Below are 6096 nucleotides of genomic sequence, written 5' to 3' on the forward strand. Positions count from 1 at the left end.
AGGGAAGCTCCAGGGCCCAGGACAGGACAGAAGCCCCATCTCAGGACCCCTCTTAGCAGGTTCTATGTCCCCTTGTCCACCAGTCTTACCTCATCACCAAGGAAGGGTCTCTCTCACACAGGGCCCTGCCTCCCATTTGTGGACCCTGTTCCCTAGCCAAGGACCCTGTTCCCCAGGCCCCTGCCCTAACCATGGACCCTGTCCCCCAACCAAAGACCCTGCCCCAAATGAAGGACCCTGCCCCAAACAAAGGACCCTGTACCCCAGCCAACTGTTCTGTCCCCAATCAAATTGCTCTGCGCCCTCATCCAAGGACCCAGTCCCCTACCCGTGGACCTTGTCTTAACCCCATCCCCCACTCTTAAGGACCCCATTCCCCATCCACAGGTCCTGTCTCCTCTCCCCAGGTCAGGGATGCCCCTGAGTCCATCTACACAGGCCCCTGACCTCATCCACAGTAGTCTCTATTTCTGCTACCATCCTTTATTCTGAGGTGTGGCAGTCATACCTGTCCATCCATAGATCTTTATCTGTGGCCTTAACTAAACTGAGGCTGCTGAGACTGTGAGGTGGACCTCTGGGCAGGATGGAGGTAGGGACCTCACTCTGGCCTCCACTGTGAATTCATTTCCCCAGCCCCACCCCAGAGTGTACCTGCAGGCTGAGGGCAAGTTCCCCTCGAGGACAGGTGTAGGGAGGAGCACAGGGAGCCCCCAAGGAGCAGGGCAGGCCCTGGCAGACTGGATCTTCCTCAGAATCTTCCTTGGAATCCTCCCCATCTCCTGGTGCTGCCACCGGGTCCTCTCAGGACTGAGCAGCAGGGAACCCAGGAGTAGGAATGCAGATTCCAGGAACAGCCTTGGGACCTGGTGTGTGGGGAGGCACAGATGAGCCTGTAGCCCTGCCCTGCCCTGTGCCCAGAGTGCCTGCCTCCTGCTCGAAGCCGGGTGTGGCCTCTGTTTGGCAGGGGTTGGCACAGTGTCCTAAATAACTGGGAAATGTGATGTCATGGGGCTGGGGTGGGAGGGAGTTTGTTTCTCAGCTTCACCTCTGAGTCATGAGTGCCCAAGGCCACATGCCCCCCTGGCTGCTTGTACCATACCCCAGAAATGCACATCGTAGGGTCTGCACCCTATGCCCACACAGCCCCTCCAGTATCACCATCGTCCACACATTGACCTGTGACCCCAGAGGCCATGAGTGGCACCCTCCCCAGGTCCACAGCCTGCAGCCCCAGTGCCAGCAGGGAGGTTGGGAGCTGCCTCCCCACTGTGGGCCTCCAGTAAGATTTGTCCCTCAGTCCCTTCCTCTTCTCAGCCAGGTGTAGGCTCCTGCGGCCCGGAGGTTGAGCACAGGCTCTGGCACCCTTATAAATTCTGCACAGTGACCTCACCCGCATTGGTCTACCCACTCCCACTCTCCAAACTCAGCCCTGCATGGAGAGTGGCGACCCACGGAGGCACAGCGTGGAGGGGAAGTGATGTATTAGCCTGGGTGCTGCCCAGACAGTGAGCAGTCAGCTCAGCTCAGTGAACTGTGGCCACTCCCAGAGGCAGAGGGGGCAAGGCAAGACCTGAGTACAGGTTGAGGGGGTGAGGCATGGGGTCTGAGGTATCTTGGGATTCACTGTTCTAGGGGAGGGGTTGACAGGGCAGACCTCACCCCCCACACACAAGCTGGTCCACCCTCTCAGGTCTACCATAATCAGGGTCCTATCCTGCCTGCAGGGGCTGAAAAACCCAGACCTCCCATCAGGACTGGCCTTGGGGTCCCCAGTGTCACTCACTGGGATGAAGGCACAGGGACACCAGGGGTGTTGTGGAAACACCATCACTCAGGAAACCCAGGACCAGGTACCTGGACCTTGATGTTCCTACAGTGCAGCCCAGCTTCTGTGGGTCTTTGATTCCTCTGCAGGGCTGTGCTCTGTTAGTGACAAACTTGGGCACATTAAAGCTGTGGAGTGCTCATGTGAGAATCTGTTCTCATGCAGAGCTTGAGCTCCATGTGAGGCAGCCTTGGTGCCATCTTTCCCACCCACAGGCTTGCTGGGCCTGGTCTCACTGACCAACTCACAAGACTCTGCTCCAGATTCCCGATGACATTCGTTGTGATAGTGCCTGTACAACTCAGCCTGGCTCTATGGCTGTGATGTATGAAGTTGTTTTCAGGCAACATCTGGCCCCATTGACCCTGTGAGGCACGTGGTATTTCCTTCCCTTTCAAACTGGCAGAGTCCACTCAGAGCATTCTCCGAGGACCTAAGGGAAGGAAGGGGACATCAGCATGGTTCCAGTGTGGGATGCTGCCATCCGGCCAGCCTGGAGTTCAGGACACAATTTACCCCCAAACAGCAGTTGCCATGAGCAACAGGAGACCGGTAGCTCCCAGCCTGGCTGCTGCAGGTCAGAAGACCACACCATCGTCCTCCACACAGCATTGAGAAGGCGGCAGGGGTTCAGGGAAAGCAAGACAGCTCTGCCGGCCAGGCCACCCTGGCTGTGTGCCTGGGTCTCCAGCCAGCCTTTTCAGCAGGGGCCGGAGGCCAAACTGTGATGAGTTAAATAGCAACAGCCAAGTTTGCTCCTAGGAAAACAATGGCCAGGGCCAAAGCCTCTGGCTCCTGTGTTCCTGAACGTGGCTTCCAGAGCTGTTTCCCCCTTGCCTCTGAGCAGCTGGGACCTTGGGGATGGAGGCATCACAGAGCGGTGACACTGGCAGAAACATGGTACCAGGGAGGACTAGACTCTGATGCAGAGAGCTAGAGGATGGCCCTCTGCTCCACAGGCAGGGAGAGAGGACCTGGGGACTCTGATCCCATTAGAAGCACAGAAAGGCTGCCTGGAGGGGCCATGGGCAGGCACAGTGGGAGGAGGCCTCCCTCCAAAGGACTTGAATGTCAGCTCTGCATAGGTCCAGGTTTACAAAAGACAGTTGTCCATGGGAGACTCTGCCGGCCCCAAGGGAAGCAGGCTTGGACAGGAACATTACAGCCAGGGCAGCACAGGACAGTGATGTTCATAGTGTGGCCACGCTGGAAGTGTGAGGCCAGCCTCTGGGTGTGACGGCCTCAGAGCAGGAAGGGTTTTGGCTGAATGCTGAGGTTCTACCAGGGCCCAGGGCCTTGGATACTAGATGGGAACAAGACATGCCTGAGGACAGGCATGTGGGGTCCTCAATTTGCCCTGAGGACCATGAGGAGAACAGGCATGTGTGGCCTGACATCTACACCAGCCATCCAGGAGGGACATTGGTTTCCACAGGTAACCTTAGGAATCACAGAAATTCTGGAGGGGGTGATGAGAAATAAGGCCTTTATTCACGCTTGTTGAAGGCTGGGCATTTCGTTTAATATGATCAAATTAAATTATGGGTACAACTTAGAAACACTGGCCATACCCAGCACTGAGGAGAAGTGGAGGAACAGGGCAATTATGTCAAGGATCTGCCCTACAGAACAAGTAGTGTGAGGGACAGATGGGCTTCCTTGCCTCACTGGATCAAGTTGCTGCTCTGGGGACCTGGAGGCAGCTGCCAACCATCACCAAGTCAGCAGTGAGTGATTTACGACAGGCCTGCCCAACAACCTCAGAATCACTGCATGAGTGAGGTGGGCAAGGGACCACTGGTCCACTTCCCTTGAACTCCAAAGCCTGCCATGTCACCAGTGACAGGACAGCGCTGCTAGGGGGAAGGATGTGTCATCGTGACCACAGCCACAGCTGTGGCTGCATCCGTAAGTCAGAGCATGTTGAACTGCATGTCTTAGATATGGGCATTTTGGGGCTGGGGATTTAGCTCAGCGGCAAAAGCGCCTACCTGGCAAGCGCAAGGTCGTGAGTTCGGTTCCTGGTACCGGAGAAAAACCAAAAAAAAAAAAAAAGAATTGTGGTTTTAGATATGGGCATTTTATATTTCAAACATAACTGAGAAAAGCTGAAAAGTGGACCCAGAAACACAAACACATTACATCCATTATGAGGGGATGGGTTCAGGTTAGGGAAGGGCAGAGCTTTGCAGAGGCCAGGGGGACCCGGATGACAGAGGCCTTGCATGGAGATGTCAGTACGTGTGGTCAGAAGCAGACTCCAAGCATGGTATGAGTGCACAGTGGGGCACATGAGATGCAGGTGAGCACAGAGTAGCATGTAAGACATGGGTGAGCACATGCATGTGACAGCTTCTCCCGCCTACCCTGGAACCCACCTCTCTCTGCTGTTGCCACACCTGAGACCCCATGCTCCTGCCTCAGGCACCTGAGTCTGGCTGGCCCTCTGCCACCTGAGGCACTGCTACTGGGGACAGTTGTCCCCATGGCCACATAGGGTCCTTGGGCCCATGGTGGGTGCTTCTGTCCCTCACATTGGTGTCAGGTTTGAGTCCCAGCAGTGGTCAGGGTCCTGGGTCCACAGGGCCACTGGCATCAAGAGCAGGGAGGTACTGGGGTTCCTGGGTTATTCCAGATCCAGGCCCATGGGCAGCCGGGGCTCTGATCCTGACCGTGGGCAGCTGAGACTAGAGCAAGCTCTGGCCAGGACCCCTTGCTGGGGCACGACACTGAGGACCTGTGTAGGTACAGTCTGCACCCCTGAGTCCGGCTGGGCTCCCAAAGGTTAGCGGTTGGCCGTGACTGACGATGGCCCTGCAGAGGAGCAGCCCCAGCTCTGAGCTCCAGGCCTGTGGGTGAGGCTCTTTCCAGGGATTCAGATTCCTGGGCCCCATGCCCCACAAGGAGAAGGGGCTGCCTCACCCCATACCCATAACTTGATCCCATGGCAAAGTTGGAGGAACAAGCCTGACCTGCAAAAGCATCCCCTCTGAAACCCAGGACACCATGACCCCAGACCTCCTTTCTAAGTTCTCCAGTAGGGGCTGCACTCTGTGAGGGTGAAGGAGGAAGAGCTGCTGGGACAGGAGGGAATCTCAGATTCCTGGAAGCTTTGTCCGCCCCAGGCAGAAGGTGCTGTGGCTGGTGACAAGGGCTATCAAGACCTGAGCAAGACCTTCGGGGGGTACAAGATGAAGTTGCACCTTCAGTGACGCAGCACCTGACCCACCCTGCTCTCCTGGCTCATCCTGCACACTGTGCACCATAGGTCCCCAATCCTTTTAGGCTGGCCTGTGGGCCAGAGATGAGCCAAGATCCAGGTAGGTCTGGAGCTGTCACCACCCCAGGCCTCTTGAGCAGCACCAGGGCCATCCTGTCCCAGCAAGGCCAAGGTGGTCCTACTGGATGTGATGGTCACCTTGGCCCCAGGTGAGGCAGTCACAGGCAAGTAGATGACATTGCTGCCTGGGACTGAGGGTTTGGTGACAGAGAAGGCTGTCAGCCTCAGGCCCACATGACAGAAGCCACCAGGGCCCCCACTAATTGCTGTGCTCACTGGACAGAAAGGAAGAGCAGTCCTTCCCTGGGCCTGTGTAATGAGGCTAGGTGCTTGGGGACAGTGACCCCAGAACACAGCTCCCCTTCCTGCCGGGTGGGAGACGGGAGCCTGACCTCCCCATGCTGCCCAGGTGGGGGGCAGCTCTGACCTCCTTGCTGGGGTTGGGGGTGGGGAGGCATCAGACATGGGTGCTGCAATCCTGGCTGGGGTACAGAATGTGGCTCTCTCTGCCCTTGGCCTGACCCAGTCCCCAGAGGAACCAACCTGGAATCACCCTAATAGAGTGCATGTCTTCCTGACAGCTGGCCCTCTCCTGTCAAGCCACAAGAGAGGCATGGCGACCAGGAACAAGAAGCTCACTGTTACCAGGTGACATTACAGATAGACCATAGTGGACATGAGGTTGTGAGAGCCCTTGTAAGGAGAGCCATCTCATCCAGAAGAGGTGCAGAAGCTGCAGGCCCCACAGTGCTCTCAACTTGGGTGATGAGCCCTTCACTTCCACTTTATAGATGTGGAAACTGAGGCTAGAAGCCAGCAGAAAACTGTCCTGGGCTCACTGCCACCACCAAGGGTGATAGTCACCAGGGTCTGGAGCTTGGCTGCCTGCAGGACCAGAGGCAGCTACACTGGCGGCCCTTCTCAGTTCTGCTTCCCTGTTCCTCTCAGGATGGTTCAGGGAGCACTGTCCCTCCTCTGTTCACCCAGG

This window comes from Chinchilla lanigera, unplaced genomic scaffold (assembly GCF_000276665.1).
Source record: "Chinchilla lanigera isolate Chin_1 unplaced genomic scaffold, ChiLan1.0 scaffold00003, whole genome shotgun sequence".
Classification (NCBI taxonomy): Eukaryota; Metazoa; Chordata; class Mammalia; order Rodentia; family Chinchillidae; genus Chinchilla; species Chinchilla lanigera.